Source organism: Papaver somniferum, chromosome 7, assembly GCF_003573695.1.
Source record: "Papaver somniferum cultivar HN1 chromosome 7, ASM357369v1, whole genome shotgun sequence".
Lineage (NCBI taxonomy): Eukaryota > Viridiplantae > Streptophyta > Magnoliopsida > Ranunculales > Papaveraceae > Papaver > Papaver somniferum.
Genome location: NC_039364.1, coordinates 247341862 through 247367498, shown reverse-complemented (window position 1 = coordinate 247367498; position 25637 = coordinate 247341862). Strand labels below are relative to the sequence as shown.

Genomic DNA, 25637 nt, shown 5'->3' with positions numbered 1-25637 from the left:
TCTGTAATTTCGCCCCACGAACCCTAATTTCTATTTGGATAAGAACATATAGATGAATTTTTATTTGGATAAGAAGATATGTTCAATGAATATCTTCTATCTCGGCTTGATTAATCTCTTCCATGCTTCAAAAAAACTCTCTCACCATAATTCAAATCTCTGAATCGCCGGAGAGAAAGAAAGAAGAGAAAGGAAAGAAGATGAGTCGAGTGCTACTCCATTTTGGTTTAAACCGAAGGGTATTATAGTAAATTCAGTCAATTAATAAATATTTTATTAATTTTAATAAATGCCAAACATAAGTCGAGAGTCAACGTGGGTCAACGTTATTTTCAAGTACCAAACATCAATCTGGAAAAATGTTAGACCAAAGTCAAAAGTTGGACAAAACCTGAATACCAAAAACAAAATAACCCACAAAATAACCCTTTTGTTTAATCTTATATATCATTAGGGTTCTGAAATTTATCTGTATATTTATATGCATTCGATTGATGATCATCCTTTGATTATTAGTATATAATATAATTGGATATCACTAGTTAAAATTTGAGAATAATCCACCGTACATTCACCGTTGAATGTTTGTTTTAGTTTCAATAAGGATTTCTGAAATTCTGAACAATTTTGTTTTGCTGGGGTTTTGAGGTTCTTAGGAAGTCTTAATGATGTTAAAATGATTTGAGTTCTTAACAAAAGTTGTAAATTAATATCTTATCTTTTGTTTTGCTTTGGATTTGCTCCATTTGAGATTAATATGAATTTACTGTGAATAATATTCTAATATGATATTATCTGCCCAGATTTTAGAATGATCATATAAAACGAATATCTTTTGTTTGAACCGTTGGTTTGGTGTGAATTTTGGAAATTTTATATATGAATTTATCTAGAATGTTCCTGTAAAATTTAAGAATGATCAGATAAAGTTATTACCATGGAACATACAATGTAATATGGCTGCAGTTAACTTGTTTGCATAAATGCTTGAAAGAAATTCATGTTGTTAAGCCATGGTTGCTTGTGTCGTTTGTGAAAATGATTTATAAAAGGAAATGAGTTCATGTTTTTCCGTTAGATGGAATTTATTCTCATGCTAACGGTGGGTAATGATCCCCGAGAGTTAAATGGGTAATGATCCCCATGGGCTCTTGTGTTTCCCGACCATCGATAGTGGTTGTATGTGCCGGTAAACGATAGGTGGATGTACGAACAAAGGTTTTCGTACCGTGAATGAAACGGGTAATGATCCCCGAGAGAAGATGGGTATGATCCCCATAGGAACTTTTGTTCCTGACCATCGATGGAAGTTGTCCGTGCCGATAAACGATAGGTGGGTGTACGAACCAAGGACATTCGTACCATGAACTCAATTGTTGAAATCTAAATTGGTAGATTTGTCGAAATTATTATTGGTGTTATGAACTCAATTGTGAAATCTAATTGGATGAATTATTTAAAGTATTATTGGTATTATGAACTCATGATTGAAGGATGATTTGTTGAAATAATATTAATATTGTGAAGTCTTGTTTTGAAATCTTAAGATGATTTGTTAGAAACAATATTTGTATTGTGACTTCATGATTAAACAAATGTACTTGTGTGGTGATCATGTTGGGTGAGTATCTATATTAGTGATTTTCTCGAAATTATGTCGTATGCTCATGTTGTATGTTATTTGAATCATTGACATTGTTATGCATGTTTTGAGATTGGGAATGCATTCTATTGAGCTGTCATCTCACCCCAATTAACATCTTTGCAGATTTATCAGAGGGGCGCAGCGAAAGCTAGGAATGAGTAGTTTAGTGATTGAATTGCTTAATTGCATTGCTTAAAATGTAATTTGAAATAATATGTTTGGTTGAAATTGTTGTTAAGATAATAAACGGATTTATATGCTTCAGTTTATGTTATATAAAGTTTCAACTATGTTTTGTGCAAAAGTAAATTAGCAAAAATATGTATGCATAAGTCTCTTTCCGACCCGTAATACCCACTATTTTTATTTACGAGTTTGGGTCGGATTTTGCTCGACTAATTAGCTAACCTTGTGATTTGGGTTTTTGTGGAGTCGTTTTTCTGTAATTGTCCGACAGTAACCACAACGGTCATCCAGCAGCAGCTTCGAGGGAAATCACCATCTCTAGATCACCAACTTTATAGCCAATTATGCTGAAAAGGCCTTGGTGTTAAGAAAAGAAAAACTATTACCTAGTAAATCTTTTCAAAGGTTCTTCCTTATTTTAATATTTGAAAAATTAACTAATATACATTTTTTTACTAAACCTAAAATACAAATGGACCAATAATTATATTTTAGGCGGTTTTTTTTTATACTTGTTGTTAATGTTAATATATACAAAAAAAAAAAAAAATATTCTGCTGTTACTTGGGGAGTTACCAGTCCCCATTGTTGACCACCCTTCAATCATATATATTTTGATAATCCCGGTATTTGGTAATCCCTGATGGTAGTCATACAAAATCGGACCTACAATGTTTATTCTGGATAGAAAAAGCCTACTAGAGTGCAAAATAAAATGAGCATTCGATGCTTATATACTGCATTAGTTTTCTACTTACCTCACTGTTGATGGTGGTTTTTAGCTTAGGGTTAAAATCGTAAAACCTTGTATCTGACGTCGCTCTGCAAGGAAACGGTGTCGTGAGTGATAACCTCTCCACCGACGTATTTATTGAGCCATTCAATATATTTACATGAAATTTATCCAGACTGGCGAATGTAGCAACCATCCCAAACACTCTGTAAATTTCGGCACCTCGCCAATGCAAGACTCGCTGAGTACCTTCCTGTGTTGTGTTCCCCGGCAGAACCCTTAATATCGGTATGTCATGACGAATTTATGTTCACTCGCAGCGGAGTGGCATGAACCTCCAAGTACCAAAGTTAAGGCCATCGCACGAAATGCTCAGACGGAAAGCACACTGCATTCTGTAGATAAGGATTTTTGTGGAAACATACAAAATCCAGCCGATTATTGTGATAACTCACAAAAACTCATAAACCTGACCAATTTGCAAAATTAGGGTTTCGCGCCTCGCGCAGTACACTAGACCCCGTTGGTCGAAAAACTATGCTTAGCCAAAATAAGGCGATTAAATCCGCCACAACGCACTGGAAGTGTGACCACGCCCTAGCTTGCCGACCCCACTTCCCATCGACCAATCAGGTCGCTTTAAATCCTCCACACTCACACAAAAGTGTAGCCACGCCCATGCCGGGCCGGCCCTCTTACATTAACCAATCAGGTTATCTTAAACTCGTCATAATGATGAAAAGAAGGAAACCGCGCTGGATGGCCGCAAAGCCAATTGGTTTCCCAAAAAAAACGCACAAGCCAGGCACACATGCCAGATGCACATTCCAAACGCGCCAAACATGGCTACTCGCCACATGCGACGTGCTACATAGGCTAATTAGGGTTTCGACAAGCCAAACCCTAAGCAAGATTTCCACACCGTCGTGCCAAGGTTTCAATGGCTATGGCTACACAGCCGCGCCGAAGGTCATCACTGTTCAATCCTTGGTAATGATAAATCCAGGCAATCCAACTGGTCCTGGTGTAACAGCAGCTTGCTCTGCCTTACAAATTTGTTGACATTTGTTACAAGCAATCTTGTTCATGATTGTAGATTCTTGTGGAGGAAAACCAGCGGACAATTGCGGACTTCTGCAAGAAGGAAAGTTTGGTTCTTTCTGCAGATGAGGTAGCTATTTTGTTTATGCTCAGAAATTCAGCTCTAAAGTAGTTTGTATTACTTGAACTTACTAAATCCAGTAACCTCCATATAACCACACTCGCTGCAATTACCTAGCGTGTGAACAAGAGTTTTCAGTTCTAAAACTTAGATTATTTCATTTTACAACATGAGAACACACATACCTTTAGAAACCGACTGGAAAGATACTAACGAGATGTCCTTATCCCATTGACCTGGCTAGCAACCTTTTTGAATGAGTGGAAACTCTTGTTCTCGACATAAAACATTTTCTTGGTGGACCTGTAAATAGCTCAAGTTGGCAAGCCACTTAGTAACTGCTATCTTTGTAATACCCAGTTAGTCTTGAAATTTATAATGAATTGATAGATACTACAAGGTAGAACTGAATTCATAACATTTATGGAATTTGGTCAAATCGATTCATATAGGATTCCAGGTACTAGTTCAACTCCGGGGTTGAATACTTTGCAATATGTTTTACATAATGATTGTCTTTTTTTTTTATCTACTCTTATGAGGTGTTCAAGGAATAATTACCGGATCAAACTCTGTGCAGGTTGGGGATGGATCTTATGAATCAAGAACATCTACATATATCTCCCTAGAAGATCTGGAAGTACTAATGACTTCCATCAAGAAAGATCCATACCTGAAAACTACTATAGAAGAAATTGAGACTGGTTGTCCAACTGTAATGATGAGGTACGTTTTTGTTAACTTTGTCATTTTCGTAAAAATGGCATGCATCGGTTCTAACTTGGCTTGAAAATTCAAATGTTTTTAGAGATTACGCAGAAGTTGGCGCAAGCTATGTGTTTTTGAATTTTAGGAGGGGACAATATGTTTGTTCAGTTGAACATAACGCACCAAATGCTGATGCAGAAGATCAAACTGCCAAACAGGCTTGAAGCAATTGTTCGCAGATGAAGCTAGGGATTGTTTTCTTGAACCATTAGGATGATAACTTGTAGAGAATATGTTACTAATTGCATAGGGATAGTTTTGAATTTTCATAAATCTTAACAATTTGGATCATCCTCAACTTCATTAGAAATTATGAATGATTTCGGTATGGGATACAATTGCTTGAAATTTTCATTCATCTGTCATTATGGTTATTCTTAGTCTTCTACTTCTGTTTGGAATTTACAGAAAATCGGGGCTAGCTAGGTGATGAGACCTATGCACCCCGGTTCATTTTAAATTTAAACGTTGAATCCACGCTAGACTATGCCGTTCAAAAAGCTGATGTTCAGTATGTTTCTCGAAGTGCAGCTGCAATCCGAGTCAAGACCGATTCTCACATGGAAGAAGCTACTGAGCCGGAAAGAATGAGTTTTCCCCGATTCAACTCTGAATTGATAAAATGCGGATGTTGGCATTTGGAATCAAAGACAGGGTGAAAAGAGATGATAAAATGCGGATTTCCCCTGTGAAATCAAAATGGATAATCCATCTTAATCGGATGTTTTTTAAGGTCAATTTACCTTAACATTTTAACTGCCAACAAGCATGTGAAATAATGATTTGTTAAAGAATTATTAGCAAATAATCGGTGACGTAATAAAAAACATCACATTTTAATCTAACCGGTAAAAAATACCACTATAGTATTGTGAGCAATACTGCCAACCCACCAATCATACAAAATTGATTACCCTTAGTTTCATCCATTAAACTACGACCCTAAGCTATAATGAGAACAGCCGGACTACCAGAAAAGAGAACTCGTCCTATTTTAATTAGTGCCAAACAGATAAATACGTTATTGTTTAACTAGATGTTATGCAGAGCTTCCTCAAGTACTTGGAAATTTGTTGCAACAAGGGGTTGAAGAAACTCCTGCCGGTATTAAAAAATACTTGTACAAGAAAATTCAGGAGTAGGTTCACTACATAATATATACAGCCCTTGAAAACAGTACTTATTGCGACAAGCTTTGTTTGACACGAGTGCAACCACATCACTCAAGATCGATGTAAAGAACAATTGTCTATAAACCTTTGTAATGTGTATGTTGCTGCTGATCATATTTCTTGAATTTGGGGTAGAAGCTAGGATCATATTTTGTCACAGGTACTACTTCTCTAAACCTACGGCAGAACAGGGAAAAGGAAAGTCAGCTGACGCTTGTATGAAACCTCACAGAGAAGTTAACTCCATATCACATGAAACATATTAAATACACCAAGCAGAGTTTCAAGTATAATCATCGGAACACCTACTAGGAATGCATGCTTTCTGCCAACACTTTATAGAGCTCCATAGTTTTACATATCAACAATCATGCGAAGCACTAACGTTTTCTTTGATATATACCTAAACATTCAAGTAAATGGCAATTTTTATAAAAAGGAAAATTTGCAATGGGTATACCATCAAGGAAATGTGTAAACCAAGAAAAAACACTACTGAGAACATAAATCAGATAACTACTATACTTATATATATGTGTAAGCCCCAACCTCCTCGATGCATTTTTAACTATCTCTTTGTACAAACTTTTCGTCAAAGGTGTCGCGAAATTCTCCTTGGACTTTACCCAATCAATGGAAATAACGCCGATTGATATTAATTATTTCTTAGCTTTAACTATAATAGCTTGACTAACACAATGTATAGATATAACTGGCATAGGCCTATGCCAGAGAGGAATGTCTTCTAAAAAGCATTTTAGGCACTCAGACCCCTCTCATGCTTTATCTAACGCAATACGCTCAGATTCCATAATGAAATGAGGAAAAAGAAACTGGAAGTGCAAAAAAATAAAAAAAGTCGAGCTAAGGTCTCCAGAGCTGGAATTCTTACCACTAAACTACAGCCACACTGGTGACTGAAATCGACTAGAGAAGAAATGCCAATATATAATTTCGCGTTCAAAACAAAAACAAAAAATTATTAATGAAAAGAGAAGCATTTTTTTTTTAATCCACCCATATTGACATGAAGTCAAATTGACTAAACCAAAATCAGTTTTTCCTATAGTAAAAGTAGCTTTCCCCTAGCAATTATCAAATTTAATTGGAATCCAAAGTCTCTTGTAATTTTTTGAATTTTGTAACAAATTACACACAGCAGTACAATCCGCATCAAACGGTAACAAGCCAATAAACCAGTGACACATGTCCAAATGTTTTGAATTTCAAAATGATAAAATTGGCGGGAAACCTGAAGGGTAAAACGTGAAACAAAATTCGTACTGTGCTCACGGGTGACATTTCTGTGACTTTGACTAGTCTTATCCTGTTATAATAATAGCACTCTACTCATCCTCTCTACATAAGCAAAATTTTGGGCCTTATCTTCAATTGTCATTGATATCCTATTTCTTTTGCAGGAGAGAGAGAGATGCTGCAAGAGAAAGCTATGAAAATGAAAACTTAAAGCTTGGTTTGATTTTGAGGTGATCTCTTTCTAATTATCTTATCTTCTCCTCTTTCATTCCCAATCTAATATCAGATCTGATTGTATTTTTGGTTTTTTACTTCCCAGGGTTTGCTGCTGCTGGTGCTAGATAGAATGTGATGATATAGCAAGCCCTAGCTCTACTTTTGATTTTGGTGACTACTATTGAACTTTACACTTTTGTTTCTTTTAATTCTTCTTCATTTCAAATGTTGTTTTTTTGTTTCATGTTTCTTTCTTGTGTAATAAACATGGGGTTAGAGTTTTTATGAGGGTTTTATACCATGTTGTAGTGGATCTGGTTTGTTGTATACATGATGTGTTTGTGATCTCTTAGATATTAGATCTTCTTTTATCTTTCTCTTTTGGATTATAAAGAGTATGAGTAAATGATAAAACAATTAATTAAGTTGCGGTTTACTGAGTATTTGCTTGATTTGAACTGATGTTACCTATGCTTGATTTGGACAACTTCACTTAATTTAGGATGTGTGCTGTAGAGTTCATCCATATTTTTTTTCTTTTTCTTGATTTGAACTGATTGGCTTTTGCTTGATTTGTACTGATTTCTTAGACTACTTCACATGTTATTAAATCTGAAATTGTATTTCTGAACCCTGAAAGTAATTGATTTGAATTGTGTTACATGACTTTTGCTTCATGTTATCTCAAATTTTTACTTTTCCATGTTGATACTTTTGGTGTTGTAGGTGTCATAGAATCACGGCTCTCTACTTTTCTTTCTTGTTTAATGTCTGTCAACCTATATGTATTGAACTTTGCATATGTTTGCTAACAGATGGCACTTCGGTCAGTTTCGTGTACTGATATTCTCCATTTAGCACAAATCAAAGCCAAGCCACCACTCAGTTCCGTGAACTGAGAGGTGCAATGGTAGGCCACGACTTAGTTCCGTGAACTAAGAGGAGCACTGCTCAGTTCCGTGAACTGAGAGGTGCAGTGGCAGGCCACCGCTTAGTTTCAAACACTTAGAGGTGCATAGATATGGGCTAAACGAAGAATGTCTGTCGCCAGAGCAGCTTTGGGATATGGACTATATTATTCAGCTGCAACTATTGGATCACAGCTAAGGTAACTTCTCTCTCTACTTTCGATTTCCTTTCTTATTTTATTTAAGCAGTTGCTGATCTATATAATTCAGCCACAACTATTTCGTTTGACCTTTGAGAACATGCGCTAATTGTAATGTTTGATATGCTTTTGGTTGTCACTGATTATTCTTCTTCTGGTTTCTTTTGCAGGAGAGAGAATTGATGCTGCAAAAGAAGGCCTTGGATTTGAAACTCTATGCTCTAGCTTGTTTGGATTTTAATGTGATCTCATATTTCTCTATATCTTCTGCTCTCTCTCTTTATTCCCCCATCTAATTTTGGATATGATTATCTTTTTGTTTTACTTCACAGGGGTTGCTGCTGCTGCTGTTGGAAAGGAAGCCGCGATATAGCAAACCCAAGCTCTAGATACTTTCAGATCTCGGCGACTAGTAATAAAATTTTACCCTTTTGTTTCTTCAATTCTCCTTCAAATGTTTGTTCGTGTAAATATTTGCTTGTTCATCATCTTAATAATAGTGTGAATAGGTCATGATTATACTTTTGGAACTGTTTTACTTTCTACTTTGTCATATAAGGAATAGGATTGAATGTTAAACCAGTTAGTTAACATGTATCTTGTACTAGTTTATCAACTGATCTTTAGTGTCTGTCATCCTACATGTATTGAACTTTGTGTATGTTTGTTCACAGAAAAGGCACGCCGGTTATGTTTGTGTGCTGATGTCCTCCATTAAGCACAAGGCAAATCCAAGCCACCACTCAGTTCTGTGAACTGAGAGGTGCACTGCTCAGTTCCGTGAATTGAGCAGTGCAAAGGCAGGCCACGGCTTAGTTCCGTGAGCTAAGAGGAGCACTGCTCAGTTCCGTGAACTGAGAGGTGCAATGGCAGGCCACCAGATAGTTCCGATTACTAGAGGTGCAAAGCTATGTGCTTAATGGGGAACATGTCACTCTCCAGAGCAGCTTCGGGATATATACTATATGGTTCAGCTGAAACTATCGAAAAACAGCTAAGTGCGCTTCTCCTTCTTTCTTTTTTTATTCTCCTTATTTATTGGAAGTTTGGTTCATAGCAAGGCAGTGATACTCCCTAATCCCTATGTAGTTCAGCTACAACTACTGTAACACAGTTAAGTGAGCTTCTCTCTCTCTCTCTCTCTCTCTTCTATTTTGTTTTGTGTTTTTTTTTTCTTATTGTTGGAAAATTATTGGAACACAGCAAGTTTCATTGTTTCACATCTAAAGGTGAATATTCTTAACTTCAATTCTATGTTTATGTTGTATAAATTTCCTACTGAATTGAGCGTCGGAGTACCTTTTTTGTTTATTGCAGGTCTCTCCTTCTCAAGCCTAGACATTTTCAATTTGGAGGGTTGTCGAAATAGAATGCTGGTGAGGTTCTATGAACTGGAGGCTGGGAAGACAAAATGCAAAGGCAGTCATGTAACTTATATGAACTGAAGGCTACAACGGTGGATGGAAAAAACAGTCTGGTCAGTTCTGTAACTCACAGATCACATTGTCATAATGCAGTTCTGCACCTTTTATATTCTTGTTCTAGTTAAAGATATGAAGGTTTTATAGTCGTGTAATGCAGATAAAACTTCAGCTGATGAGATTCCAGTAATGAGTACACATATTTAATTCAAGGATCCTCTCTGTGCAGCTTGTGTGACCCCAAATATTACAAAGGTTTGCATACAATCTTTATACTCATCTATCTTCAGTGATGTGGTTGCACTCATTTCAAACCAAGCTTGTTCCAATCTAAAATGAAACTAAGTACTGTCTTTTTGGGGGTTATATATATTCTATGGTGAACTTATTTTAATAATCTCTCGTACCAGTATATCTGAAGCCGGCAGAGCACTTGAACCCCTGGTTGGAACAAGTTTCCATGCTAGAGGAAGCTCTACATATCATCTAATTAATTTCCCAAGAAGTACATTTACTTGCAATGTTTTTTTATCTTTTTGGCACCTAATTAAATTAGCATGAGTTTCTCTTTGCTGGTAGTCCATTGGTTTCTATGGTTGTTTGTTGGCAGAGCCTAACTGGGTTGTCCTGGGACTTGCTCATTTTCCTTTGGTTTCTTTGGGTGTTTATGCTGGGTTTGAACTGTTTTGTTAATCGTGAGTTTCCTTTGGAATGTTAAGTGTAATTTTATTGCCATAAGGATAAGTAGATGATCGTCTTTTGGCCTATTTATTTTTATTTCTTGAGTGAACAATTGAACCAAGACGAGACACTCTAGAGTCCCCCAGTAGCAGTCTCTGTCCTTGTCCCCTCTCTCTTATATGATTGGAGATTGTTATTTGAGAACACAGTTTTTAGAAAATTAGAAACATTATCCTGTTTAGATAAATAAAACGCAGTGAGATATGAGATGAACATAAATTGCGCATTAACAACACATAAATTGTATGTTTAATACTTGGGTTTGATATGCTACAGATTTTTGGATTTGAAATTGGAACTAATAGGTTTAGGTTAATCGTTAGGCCGTACATGTGCACAAAATTCGTTGGGCTTAGCTTAGGATTGGCAAGTGTAACAAATATCCCAGGGATTAGGTTATCCATTCTTGATTTTCGATTCATGTGCTTGAATTGTGTTTTGGATCTTGTTTCGTATGATTGTTTCTACCCATCCCTAACTTAAAGCTTGATTACCATCCTCTATTTAATCCATCCATAAGTATAGTAGTTGTCTGATTTATGTTCTCAGTAGTGTTTTTTCTTGGTTTACACATTTCATTGATGGTATACCCATTGCAAATTTTCCTTTTTATAAAAATTGCCATTTACTTGAATGTTTAGGTATATATCAAAGAAAATGTTAGTGCTTCGCATGATTGTTGTTATGTAAAACTATGGAGCTCTATAAAGTGTTGGCAGAAAGCATGCATCCCTAGTAGGTGTTCCGATGATTATACTTGAAACTCTGCTTGGTGTATTTAATATGTTTCATGTGATATGGAGTTAACTTCTCTGTGAGGTTTCATACAAGCGTCAGCTGACTTTCCTTTTCCCTGTTCTGCCGTAGGTTTAGAGAAGTAGTACCTGTGACAAAATATGATCCTAGCTTCTACCCCAAATTCAAGAAATATGATCAGCAGCAACATACACATTACAAAGGTTTATAGACAATTGTTCTTTACATCGATCTTGAGTGATGTGGTTGCACTCGTGTCAAACAAAGCTTGTCGCAATAAGTACTGTTTTCAAGGTCTGTATATATTATGTAGTGAACCTACTCCTGAATTTTCTTGTACAAGTATTTTTTAATACCGACAGGAGTTTCTTCAACCCCTTGTTGCAACAAATTTCCAAGTACTTGAGGAAGCTCTGCATAACATCTAGTTAAACAATAACGTATTTATCTGTTTGGCACTAATTAAAATAGGACGAGTTCTCTTTTCTGGTAGTCCGGCTGTTCTCATTATAGCTTAGGGTCGTAGTTTAATGGATGAAACTAAGGGTAATCAATTTTGTATGATTGGTGGGTTGGCAGTATTGCTCACAATACTATAGTGGTATTTTTTACCGGTTAGATTAAAATGTGATGTTTTTTATTACGTCACCGATTATTTGCTAATAATTCTTTAACAAATCATTATTTCACATGCTTGTTGGCAGTTAAAATGTTAAGGTAAATTGACCTTAAAAAACATCCGATTAAGATGGATTATCCATTTTGATTTCACAGGGGAAATCCGCATTTTATCATCTCTTTTCACCCTGTCTTTGATTCCAAATGCCAACATCCGCATTTTATCAATTCAGAGTTGAATCGGGGAAAACTCATTCTTTCCGGCTCAGTAGCTTCTTCCATGTGAGAATCGGTCTTGACTCGGATTGCAGCTGCACTTCGAGAAACATACTGAACATCAGCTTTTTGAACGGCATAGTCTAGCGTGGATTCAACGTTTAAATTTAAAATGAACCGGGGTGCATAGGTCTCATCACCTAGCTAGCCCCGATTTTCTGTAAATTCCAAACAGAAGTAGAAGACTAAGAATAACCATAATGACAGATGAATGAAAATTTCAAGCAATTGTATCCCATACCGAAATCATTCATAATTTCTGATGAAGTTGAGGATGATCCAAATTGTTAAGATTTATGAAAATTCAAAACTATCCCTATGCAATTAGTAACATATTCTCTACAAGTTATCATCCTAATGGTTCAAGAAAACAATCCCTAGCTTCATCTGCGAACAATTGCTTCAAGCCTGTTTGGCAGTTTGATCTTCTGCATCAGCATTTGGTGCATTATGTTCAACTGAGCAAACATATTGTCCCCTCCTAAAATTCAAAAACCCATAGCTTGCGCCAACTTCTGCGTAATCTCTAAAAACATTTGAATTTTCAAGCCAAGTTAGAACTGATGCATGTCATTTTTACGAAAATGACAAAGTTAACAAAAACGTACCTCATCATTACAGTTGGACCACCAGTCTCAATTTCTTCTATAATAGTTTTCAGGTATGGATCTTTCTTGATGGAAGTCATTAGTTCTTCCATATCTTCTTGGGAGATAGATGTAGATGTTCTTGATTCATAAGATCCATCCCCAACCTGCACAGAGTTTGATCCGGTAATTATTCCTTGAACACCTCATAAGAGTAGATAAAAAAAACAAGACAATCATTATGTAAAACATATTGCAAAGTATTCAACGCCGGAGTTGAACTAGTACCTGGAATCCTATATGAATCGATTTGACCAAATTCCATAAATGTTATGAATTCAGTTCTACCTTGTAGTATCTATCAATTCATTATAAATTTCAAGACTAACTGGGTATTACAAAGATAGCAGTTACTAAGTGGCTTGCCAACTTGAGCTATTTACAGGTCCACCAAGATAATGTTTTATGTCGAGAACAAGAGTTTCCACTCATTCAAAAAGGTTGCTAGCCAGGTCAATGGGATAAGGACATCTCGTTAGTATCTTTCCAGTCGGTTTCTAAAGGTGTGTGTGTTCTCATGTTGTAAAATGAAATAATCTAAGTTTTAGAACTGAAAACTCTTGTTCACACGCTAGGTAATTGCAACGAGTGTGGTTATATGGAGGTTACTGGCTTTAGTAAGTTCAAGTAATACAAACTACTTTAGAGCTGAATTTCTGACCATAAACAAAATAGCTACCTCATCTGCAGAAAGAACCAAACTTTCCTTCTTGCAGAAATCCGCAATTGTCCGCTGGTTTTCCTCCACAAGAATCTACAATCATGAACAAGATTGCTTGTAACAAACATCAACAAATTTGTAAGGCAGAGCAAGCTGCTGTTACACCAGGACCAGTTGGATTGCTTGGATTTATCACTACCAAGGATTGAACAGTGATGACTTTTGATTTGACAAATTTACCCCTGAATTTATTATTTAACGCCATCCATGCCACAACCACTGACATGCCACCATGCCGCAACCACTGGCATGCAACCGTGCCGCAGCCACTGGCATCCCACCGTGCCGCATCTCCTGGCATGCCACCGTGTCGCAGATCCTGGCATGCCACCGTGTCGCAGATCCTGGCATGCCACCATGCCACAACTACTGGCATGCCACCATGCACTATTGTTGGCGCCACTTCGACTAGCCAAAACGAGCCTAGCATAACATACGCTATTTACCTACGGAAAGCCTCTCAATTCTAAACTTTCCACATGTAGCAAAGTGCTATATGTTTTCCACGAAAACACTCGAGACATCAAAACATGTCACAAACTGGGGGATACTCATCATGGTATTGGTTTGGCGGTTTACAACAGGCGGTGTGCAATACGCCCGTTATAGAAAGTGTCATAAAGCGGGGCGGTTAGTAATGGCAAGAAATAATGGTGTAAACGTATCCTTCATTATGGGAACATAAATTCTAGGCGTTACCCGTTACTCCCTTCTTCCACCACTCAACCGTTTCCACTTCCCACGAGACCAGTATGTTTTGTTGCAACTTGTATAAATGGGTCTCACTTATTTTCCACCAAACAACAAGTTTTGGTCAGGATAAAAATACAACATCCGAAATCATCTGATAGCTTTTCATTCAGCTAGCCAGTCCGACTTTCTGATACAAGTCACGAAACACCCACACTTCCATAATAACCTATTCTGGTCTCAAAACTTTCTTCGCTTCCCTCCCTAAGACCAACCCTTCTCCTTCACTTTATGACCGAAGCAAGCCTAGAACGACCATTTCTTGGTTTAGGCCAGGATTGTACAGATTGATCTCTCGAATCAAAAGTACTCCCGTGCAGTACATTGTTTAGGGTTTAGATTTGTTTCTCACCCACACACCCAAAATTACCAAAATCAGCAGATACAATTTTCACCCTCAAACAATTGGCGACCACAGTGGGAGATTAATCTCTCGGTTACAATATCAATTTCTCAATTCCCAATTTTATCTTTCAACTCCGATCTCAAGATGGTGGAACTCAGGTCCAGATCAGCAACAAACCCTGAGAACACTGGCGCAGAAATTATCTCGGTGTTAACGTTCCCTCCGGTGGTGCTAATACGCCACCTGTCAACACCAGCAATATGGAAAATGTTCCTTCAGGCGTTACACCTTCGGTTACCAGAGCCAGAGCCTCTGCCGCGGAAAATGCTCATTCAGATGTTACACCCCCAATCACCAGATCCAGAGACGCTGCCGCCGCTCCCAATGTTTCATCAAGTATGACACCTCCAACCGTCACCAGAGCCGCAACTACTCCGCCATCAGGACGAGAAACTGGAGGAGCCAGAGGAATCCGATCCTATATTACCATTTCTGATTTGATAGAAAGACATGAGGTTCTCTCTAGAGCCCAAACGTACATGGACTCGACTCAAAAGGAGGTACTTGTTTTTCTCAAGACACTAACGGAGCGGTGTAGATGGGGAAAAACGATTTGCTGGTTTTTACGGAATTGAGGAGACGACCGTACGGAGGAGACTCCTTGAACCGAGAGAAATGTTCAACCTCACACAGATGCACTGCAAGAAGGGAGTGCTTTAAATTCGAGAGATCAATCTGTAGTACTTCAGCCTAAACCAAGACAATGGTCGTTCCAGAGTAAATTCGGTCATAAGAGAGGATGAGTCGATCTATAGGAGGGAAGCTGAGAAATGTGTGGAATCAATGGTAATCAAAGATTGTAGGTGTGTTGTGAATTCTGAATAAGATAAGTTCTGAATGATTGAATTTGCTATGTTGAGGGTAATTACTCAGATGATGAGTTGTTAATCTCGTGTTGTCTGTGAGATGTAAGATTCTTGTTATGTCTTCAATCATGATTCAGAGACTTATTTATATTGCTGGAATTGTAGACATCATGATCCCATGAAGTGTGATAGTTGATGGAATCAAAGAGTGGGGAAGTGAAAATCGTGTTTGAAACCAGTTGCTCATCGTGCGGAGACTTGGTCGATTTTCCATCCACTACTTTGTTAACTCCTTCAACTGATTGCACGACTTGCTCACATTCTATCGTGTGTATGAACACACGTGCCATAGACCGCCATACCAAAACCCTAGTTGATATCCCCCCAAGTGACACGATTGATGTCTCGTGAACGTGGAGTCTGCAGGGAATACGTGTATTTAGTCATTTGCTGACTTCATGGGACGAAGAGTCCATGTATTTGCTGAGTTGAACATGATTCTGCAAAATGTTCCAAAGTCATGAATTGAACGTGTCCGTTGAGACAGAGGTGTAATTCTCACGTTGAGGTGAGCAAGTATTGCTCATTCGATGAATTGTTGAATATTGATAGTTGAACCAATATTCCTTGGTTTGAGAAAATATTGCTCATCTGAGCAAGTGTTGCTCGTCTGATGAATTATTGGCAGCGTGACCGAAATAAAACATTAATTAGAATACTGGTAGTTGAACCGAGTATAATAAAATGGTGATCATGAGATCGTCGTAAAATTATTAGCGTTCGAATCTGGAATTATGATCCTTGGACTTAGAAACCCTAATTTGATCAATTGATGACCAATTGATGGTTTATTTCAAAATCAACCATGGAATGAAAGAGGGGTCGGCTACATGAGACAATGGATCGACCCTGTAGCGCACATATTCTCATGTGAGTAAACACCAAGGTATCTTGAAGAGTTGGTGATTTGTTGATGAAAGAATGATTAAATGATGGTTTAATCATTTATTCGAAAAATGCTCGTCTCAGCCTTAGGTGATAAAACCTAATTAATTATGGAGAGGTGAGAGACCGACCAAGGGGTCATGAAACAAACCCTGGATGGTCGTGGGATCGAATGACGATCACTTCATGAAATTCCAAAATTATTTGGAAGAGTCTTGGACCTAATACGTGCAATTGCACAAATTAGGTCAAACCATGAAAATACGTGGGACCGGCTCATTGCGAACCAAAGAGACAACCCTGGTCGGTCAAGGTAACATGCTCACGTCCGCGTTTCAGTCCTGAGAATTTTGATATTTTCTGGCGTGCGTTTGAGCAACCATTTGAGAAAATACAATAAAATCAGGATTTTGCTGAAACTGAGGAAACTTCATGAGATGAAGGAAAATAATTATAAAATAAAGGAATGATGAAGCGTGAGACCGCTGAAGCCAAGGCATGGCCAGACGTCTAGTGACCACGGTCCCATGGTGCATTTTCCTAATTTTATATTATTTTTCATGATTTTATGAAAATATCATGAAATAAAAGAATTTGTTGAAATTAAGGAGTTTCCTTGAAGTGAAGGAGTTCCATGGGATCAAGGAAGCAAATAATATTAAAATAATAAAAATAAGGGTGTGTGGGACCGGCTAGGGCATGGCCGACCGGCTTGGGCCCGGTCCCACGAGTTTCCCTAATTTTTATGTATTTTCCGTGTAGTTTTCCATGATTTGAAGGAATTTTACTAATTTGAGAGAAATTCCATGAAATCAAGGAGTTTCATGGGAAGTAGGAAACCTTAAAATAATATTAATAAAATAAAGGGGCGTGTGGAACCGGCTAGGGTATGGCCGGCCGGCTGGGGCCCGGTCCCACGAGTTTCCCTAATTTTATATTATATTTTCATGGTTTTGTGAAAATACCATGAGATTAAGGAGTTTTCATGAGATTGGGGAAATAATAATAAAATAATGAGGAACCATGAGGTGTGGGGCCGTCCGGGATCAAGGCATGGCCGGTTGGCCAATAATCACGGCCCCGCAATGTTTTTCCCAATTTTATATTATTTCCTTGGTGCGAAGGAAACACCATGAAACTGAGGAGTTTCCTCAAAACGAAGGATATTTATTCAAATGAAAGGATTTTCATAAGATCAAGGAAAATAACAAAAAAATATGATAAAATATAAAACTGGCGTGGGATTGGCCACAACACGGTCGGCCGGCCGGTGAGCCCAATCCCTCAGCACCTTGGTCAATATTTAATTATTTATTATTTTCCTTCCTATTTTGCATAGGTTCATCATTTCGTCGTATTTTAAAATACTCGTTCATGCGGTGATTGTTAGTGCATCATCGTTGAGTACACTTACACCATTTGAGTCGGGGCTTACTCAGAGGTAGCTCAGACGCCCGTGCGTTAAATATTTATTACTAACCCATGGAATTCTGCTGGGAAGAACCATAGATTGAAGTAACGAAATATTGCGAAAATATTTGAATATTTTCGGAAATTCAGTGGATGAATCCAAGAATTTAGGAATAATTAACTTATGGCTCTATACTAGCAGAGCAAGCTGTCTAGGAGCATTAATTATTCTGACATGAGCTTGCTGGAACTTCATATCCTTTATATAGTCACGAAAAACTGTTGTTTGTATCCTGAAGACGTTATCGCTCGATACTAGCAGAGAAAGCTGTCTAGGAGCCGCCAATCTCGTGATTCTATATAGAAATAATTACTGAAGTGTTCAGTATTCATGAGATATGCCGTTGTCCAGCCGAGAGACTACATATTTGCATGTACTCTGAGAGAAAGTATTCTCAGTCAGAGATTTGATGAGAGACCCGTGTCTCAATACTCACGTCTGATTGCTGGATCAGAAGTTCGTATAATTATGGGTTTACGATTTTAGCCTTTGTCGAAAATCCACCATCTACAAGCGGCTGCCACAAGAATCACGCCTGCCAGAGCCAACGAGGAACACCTCCAGTACCCTTGGCGCCAGCACCTCAACAAGGCGCACCTTTGTAGACGAAGAGACTCGCCCAGAAACTCCAGCGGAGAGAAATCAACCGTCCAATTTTGTCACACGGGAAGATTTGGAACGACTTCTCCGAAACCGAGATAAAAACGATTCTAGGACATGCATCAACATCAACCCACGTATCCTCCGGAAGTCCAAAGATTTCCTCTTCCGAGGGGGTACTCTTCCCCTCAATTCTCTCTATATGAGGACACCGGTAATGCGCGTGAACATGTCTCTCGATTCTTGGAGTCCCTGGGGGAACACGAATACAATCACGTTCTCCGTTTGAGGGAATTTTCGAAATCACTTACTGGAAGAGCATACACATGGTACAACAACATTACACCAGGCAGCATCTCCAACTGGTCTGACATGGTTGCGGCTTTCTACAATAAAGTACTTCTTTGTGTCTGAGCAAATTACCTTCTCAGATTTAGGAAGGATGTTCCAACGAAACAACGAGTATCCGAATGATTTTGTCAAAAGGTTCAGAATTCAAGCACTGGATTGTCATAACCCAAACTTGACCGAACAACGAATAGTGGATTCTTGCATCAACGACATGCTTCCTATATACCGCGCCTTACTAGAGAATCTGCGATTTCAGACGTTCTATGAACTTCATGAAGCTGCAAAACGATCGGCCACAACGGCACCATCGTTGTTGGAGAGAACAAGGCCAACCAGAAGCGAGGACGCACGCGAAAATCGAGGAAATAAAGGCCTCATCAATAAGCAATACAACAGTGGTCCCTCCTCTGTAAGCGTGGTAGACGAAGGAGGAAAGATGAAGGCTCCAGCGGAAGAACAACAATCCAAGCGTGCAGCACCAGCACAACAGACAACTCCGCCATGGAAGACCGCCTCTAAAGCTCCCATGCGACATCAAGAAGCTGAAGAAAATATCTTGGATTTCCCGTTCCCAATCGAGGAAGTACTTGAACTCTTGGAAGCATGGATCCAAGATGATGCCATCATGCTACCTCCCACCAGGCGCCCAACAACCGAAGCGGAAATGACAAACCCCAAATATTTCCGCTACCACAGATTTGTCCACCACCCGACCAATGACTACAATAATCTAAAGCATATCTTCAAAGAAAATATAGAAGTAGGGAAGCTTCGACTGGACAACGAAAGAGTTCACAGAGATCCGCTTCCAGTCAGGAGTTGCATGGTCTCTGGGGACTCTGTACACGAGACTGTGCAATCCATGATGCGACATATGTGTGAAATTCTCTATCTCTCCAAGACACAGCGTCAATATATCTTCACAGCCCTTAATCGTGTTGTATCGGGCAAGTGACTCTTTCCTACTGAAGAAATCACGCCAGAACCCCAAACTCCCTCGGGAAGCGGTGCTGGAAAATACAACTGGGGACTGCTAACCACGGTTTATCTAAGGAACGCCGAACTTGACAGCACATTGATCGACGCAGCCTCTGACTTCAACATCGTTACCATCGAAACTCTGAGAGCTGCTGGAATTTCGAAGCAGGAGGCTACCCGCTCCCCAACCGTGGTCAAAATCTTGGTCGGAGAGGCGATGGACGCATATGGCTACATCAACCTTGAAATCAAGGTGGGAGACACTCTAACACATGGCAAATTCCACATTGTCAAAGAACTCTCAAATTACGACATGATTCTGGGACGCGCATGGGTACACGGCAACAAAGCGAAGTTAAGAGTATCCCCTCTGCCGATGTCGATACCCGAAAGAATTTCCAACAAGCCGTCCAACTTTGAAGACTACATGTTGTTGTATCAACAACTTACCAATGTAACTTAATTTCCTAGAGAAAGCCCGTCGACGTTCATCCACAGATTCCGAACACAAGTAAGTCTGTTTTAACAACCCTTCTACACCCAGTCACCTCTCCTCTCGGCCAGGCATGGGGACTCGGTCCGATTACCAACCCAGGAGTCATTAGGAGATGTGAATGGGACGTTGGGTCTTTCAAATGCTTCGTCAAAAATTTAGAAGCTGTCACGGCCAAAGATGACGAGTTCAAAAATCAAGTGGTTGCGCAACGCTCAAACCCGTTTCAAATTGGAGATGTAGTAGTCAAGACGACCTCGTTTCAAGTTGGAAACATAACAGTGAAGATAGCCACTCGACCCGATCCGCCTAAATAAAAGGAAGATGAGCCATATCTGGTGGTAGATGTTATCTTGGGTGGTTACTTCAAGCTCATCAATACCGACAAATTAGAAGGTGTGACGATTCACTCGCGATGGCTCAAACCATTCGATACTCGATACCTAAAACACTGTGCTACCTTCACCTCCAGCATTCCCCTTTCAGCATTTCCTTCAACATTTTCCCTTTTCATGCAATATTTATAACTTCTCTAAAAATGATTGCACTGCTTGCATTCATGAGTAGAGTTTTCGATTTCAATTAAAGAACATCTTTCCTTAAAAAAAAAAAAATCTCAAACCATCCTAAAGGAAAAATACCAAGTAAACCCAAACTCTCACAAAGTCATTACCCGTCTATTGAAAACCAGAGAAACCAAACCACAAAAAAAGAGACATTTATTCAAAAAATACTGAAGAATGGAATATGCAAGGAAAATGATCATCAGGCAGCGGAACAGATATCTTCTTCAAAAATATCCGGCTCCAAATCTCACTTAACGCTCCTCTGGTTTCTGGGATATGTGACAGCAATGCTACTACAAGGGAGGGCCAAGAAACATGTCGGTCGAACCTTTAACCATTGTTGTTATTTTCCCCTATTTTGAGTTACTATGGGTGATGTCATCGTTCGGGGGCATTGGCTGCGAAAACAGCAGGCCGGCTAGTACCTGTGGCAAATTCCATCCACACTATTTGTGTACGGCGTCTACCCGTCTACTGGATGGCCAGGAGGGTCGAGCGACTTATTTTCGTATAAAGGGTTTTGGATCTTTTCAGTATGAAGGTTTTATTAATTCATTCAGAGATGTGAAACCACAAAAACTGAACGGAATTTTACTTGGCGAAACCCTAACTCCGCCATGAAAACAAGGAAGTGGAAGTAAATCTATGAAATATCAAAAGCGGCTACACGCCGAGAAGAAATAGCAAAGGTGGAAAAATTGTTCGTCAATGGCGGACGCCTGGGCCAATAACGCCTCTATCATAGCTTTTTCAAGCACTTTCCCCAGCACCCTCTCTGGCAGCAAACGCTCCATCCAGAAACCGCCTAAGCAGCAGCAACTTCGGCACGTGTTGTAGTAATTCGATTGCGGTAAATAAGGATTCGTTGCTCGGACTTGTAAAGATTTAAAAATTAAGATATATACAGAATATATGTCACAAGATCAAGAGGAACCAGGACTCAGGATTCCAATGTGTTTCATATTCAAGTGGCTCAGAAAATAATCCTAGGCGATTATAGCTCAAAATAAAACAAGTATTAACTCTATCTTTGCCAAATTAGATTCCATAAAATATTACTTGTATATTATAAGCATGGCACATCAAGAATCCCTAGGACTAAGCATGTTTCATCAAACAAAATCACAAGTAATTAATTGAAATCATAAATCAATTAAAATCGGTGCAAAAAGTGAATTAAGAATTATTTAAATAACCACATGGCTGAAAAACAGCTTCCTCCATCATCCCAGTATTGGGGTTTAGCTACTCATAATAATCATGTTCTCAAAATACATACTTGATGCTCAAAATATGATTAAAAGAGTGAAAATATAAAACAGTGAAACTACGACCCTCTATAAGCGTCCAGAGAAGAACGATACCATAGAACTGCAGTAAAAGAACGACACTCCGCTGCTGCTGTTGATGCTGCTAAAAATAAGTCTGCCCTGGAGAGTCTGTTCTTCGTATTCTTCGAGCTTTGTTAATGGCAGCAGCAGCAGCAGGTACAATTCCTGCAACTCCTCCTGCGCCTCTCTGCTGGCCTCCCAATCGACCCCTAACTCTTCATCCTCCTTCTCTGACATAAAACCAACTATTTATAGGCTTTAAATCCCCTTGAAACTCGATCAAACCCCTTGGAAATCTCCATTATTCTTTACGGGTTGTTTGAAGAATAATCTTCTTCTTGTTGCGTTACAGGATGTTTCTAGCTATTCTCTCGTCTCAAATATCTTCTAGGACTTTTACCCAACTGTTTTGATGTATATCCCACGCAAGATATCCCATAAATCTCTCAAAATAATCTCAAACCCTAAACAGAAACCGTGTGCACTGTCTTGACTTTGTGTGGATTTTCTGACTTATCCAGCCCAATTAGATGGGTCTAATCGCTTCTAACAGGTCCCTTATGTCTTGTAGAGTCCGTGGGTACCAAATTTGCCCATTGAATCGCCTCCTAGGTCGCTCAAATCCTTGATCCAAAACTGTTGACGCTGCTGCCTTTTTTTCCGCCAAAATCCAGTTTTGAAACTTTGAAGATGACCCCCCCCCTATCCAGTTCCGGTGTCCCTTTAGTAAATGCCCTGAAATGGGGTGCCCCTTAGTAATTAGGTTACCCCTTATCCAAAGTGAGAGTCCGTATAGTAATTTTCTCCCACGAGCGCAAAAACCACTTTTTAGCCAATTTCGCCGCAAAAGCTTATTTCTCCAAAAACACCTACAAAGACATAAAATAACCAAATAAGTACAAAATCGAGCACTAACAATATAAACAATTGGGACAAATTAGACACATAAATGCGTCTATCAGCACGCCATCCAGAAGCCGCCTCAGCAGCAACAACTTCGGAATTCCATCCAGAAACCGCCTCAGCAGCAGCAACTTCGGCATCCCATCCAGAAGCCGCCTCAGCAGCAGCAACTTCGGCATCCCATCCAGAAGCCGCTTCGGCAACAACAACTTCCACATCCTATCCCGCATTTGTTTCAACGCTAGTCCCAGCGTATGTTTCCATGGCTTCTCCGATGGATCCAACATATGTTTCCTCCGCCTCCTCGTCCGCCTCGACGACATCCTCAGCAGTCGCTTCAACGTTCCCGACAGCAGCTTCGGCGTCCACTCCAGAAGCTGCTTCGGTCTCGTAAACCGTGTCGACATCTTCCTCGGGCGCTTTTCCAGCAGTTTCTTGAGGATGTCCCGGTTCATCCGCATCAAGGTCAAGGATTACGATACCATCATGGACAAGGTAATTAAACTGGCTCTCGCCTAAAAGTTTCATGGACTCAGTCTTCCGCCGTTTCAACCGAGAGGCGAATCTTTCAGCCCTAGCACTGGGTTGTAGAGAAGCTTTATTATTCTGAGATCTCCCAAACCGCCGAGATGTTTCATCACGTCTCCACTTTTCCTCCATGTCCATCGAAGCCATGAGAGTCTGAACACACATCCGCACTTTGCATAGATGGGAGAGAGATATGCCATGTATAATCTCGTCAGCCTCACGGAACAGAGAATCAATTCTGTAATACCTCCTCATGAGAAGAAAGTTGGATCTTGTCGATTTCAAAATTCCTCTCCGAAGAGTCAGAGGTACGATCGTCACTGGAAGATCCCATTATATGCTACAATTTTTTTTATATATATCCGCACCAGCAATCTACATGATGAAGAAGACAAAATGGGAACTAGGAGAAGAAACACAAGACAGTACCTGTAAAGAGGGTGGACGCGATTTTATGATGATCTGAATGAACGAAGGATTCAAGATCACCTCTTATATTCAGTGGATTTATGAAGATGAAGGAAAATCCTTTTACCAGCCGTGAATTAAGGCTTCAAACGCGTGATACCAATTGGATTAGATATTTTCTTATACAGATAATTAGTGTTTGACATCCAAGTCAGCAGCCGTCCCTACCATTCTGTGACTTAGCCCGCGCCATCCTTTCACTCCAAGCGCGCGTCTCGAGCCGAGCCAATGGCTCCATGTCAAGCCAGCGCCAACAACATTCACGCCCAAGCCAAGCTAGAAACGCCAACGGCTCCACGTCCAAGCAACGCCACTGATTCCATGTCCAAGCCCGCGCCAACATCCCGCGTCTCTAGCCAGCACCAACAACTTGCATCCTCCCAGCGCTAGCTTCTCTGCTCGGTAGTCGATACACTTGCATCCTTCTCAGCACCAACTTTTCTGCTCCTGACAAGCGCCATCCGCTATGCCAATCTAGCCGCGCCATCCGCTACTCCAGCTAGCCAGCATCACCTCTGCGGCCAAGCCTAGCCACCAGCGTCGTGAACCATTTCTTAACTAGTAGCCAAAGATGCCGCACTGGTGCCAACATCCCATGGCCAAGACGAATTTATACAAAAGCCGCCAACACAAGGGTCACAGATTCCTCATGCCTTCCACCAAAAGGTTAGTTGAATTTCCCTGGCGATCTCTTCACGTTTTTACTCTTTCGATTTTACTCTTGTCTGTCACCATCTCATGCTTACCCCGCAACAATGCCACTGTTACGTGCTAAGCAGGGGACTTAATGTTGATGGTGGTTTTTAGCTTAGGGTTAAAATCGTAAAACCTTGCATCTGACGTCACTCTGCAAGGAAACGGTGCCGTGAGTGCTAACCTCTCCACCGGTGTATTTATTGAGCCATTCAATATATTTACATGAAAGTTATCCAGACTGGCGAATGTAGCAACCATCCCAAACACTCTGTAAATTTTGGCACCTCGCCAATGCAAGACTCGCTGAGTACCTTCCTGTGCTGTGTTCCCCGGCAGAACCCTTAATATCGGTATGGCATGACGGATTTATGTTCACTCGCAGCGGAGTGGCATGGACCTCCAAGTACCAAAGTTAAGGCCATCGCACGAAATGCTCAGACGGAAAGCACACTGCATTCTGTAGATAGGGATTTTTGTGGCAGCATACAAAATCCAGCCGATTATTGTGATAACTCATTCGCGCTTCGCGCAGTACACTAGACCCTGTTGGTCGAAAAACTATGCTTAGCCAAAATAAGGCGATTAAATCCGCCACAATGCACTGGAAGTGTGACCATCCCCTAGATTTCCGGCCCCACTTCCCATCGACCAATAAGGTCGCTTTAAATCCGCCACACTCACACAGAAGTGTAGCCACACCCATGCCTGGCCGGCCCTCTTACATTAACCAACCAGGTTACCTTAAACTCGCCACAACAATGAAAAGAAGGAAACCGCGCTGGATGGCCGCAAAGCCAATTGGTTTCCCAAAAAAAAACGCACACGCCAGGCACACATGCCAGATGCACATGGAAACGCGCCAAACATGGCTACTCACCCCATGCGACGTGCTACATATGTTAATTAGGGTTTCGACAA

At 39.8% G+C, this 25637-nt stretch overlaps 4 long non-coding RNA genes across 4 annotated transcripts; 3 read left to right on the top strand and 1 right to left on the bottom strand.

Moving 5' to 3' along the window:
* The first annotated feature begins 4052 nt into the window (after positions 1 to 4052).
* On the top strand, positions 4053 to 4782 carry LOC113297377. The gene is made up of 3 exons (XR_003333456.1): positions 4053 to 4186; positions 4307 to 4452; positions 4535 to 4782. It is a non-coding gene; the product is annotated as an uncharacterized LOC113297377 (long non-coding RNA).
* A 2265-nt stretch (positions 4783 to 7047) lies between these two features.
* Positions 7048 to 9377, top strand: LOC113293604. Its single transcript, XR_003332390.1, has 6 exons — positions 7048 to 7153; positions 7243 to 7310; positions 7955 to 8247; positions 8418 to 8489; positions 8580 to 8659; positions 8922 to 9377. It is a non-coding gene; the product is annotated as an uncharacterized LOC113293604 (long non-coding RNA).
* Positions 9378 to 9424: 47 nt separating this feature from the next.
* LOC113293603 lies at positions 9425 to 11657 on the top strand. The gene is made up of 3 exons (XR_003332389.1): positions 9425 to 9724; positions 9829 to 9923; positions 11277 to 11657. It is a non-coding gene; the product is annotated as an uncharacterized LOC113293603 (long non-coding RNA).
* A 635-nt stretch (positions 11658 to 12292) lies between these two features.
* Positions 12293 to 13068, bottom strand: LOC113293628. Its single transcript, XR_003332409.1, has 3 exons — positions 12935 to 13068; positions 12668 to 12813; positions 12293 to 12585 (listed from the first exon to the last, which is right to left on the bottom strand). It is a non-coding gene; the product is annotated as an uncharacterized LOC113293628 (long non-coding RNA).
* Between the last annotated feature and the right edge of the window lie 12569 nt (positions 13069 to 25637).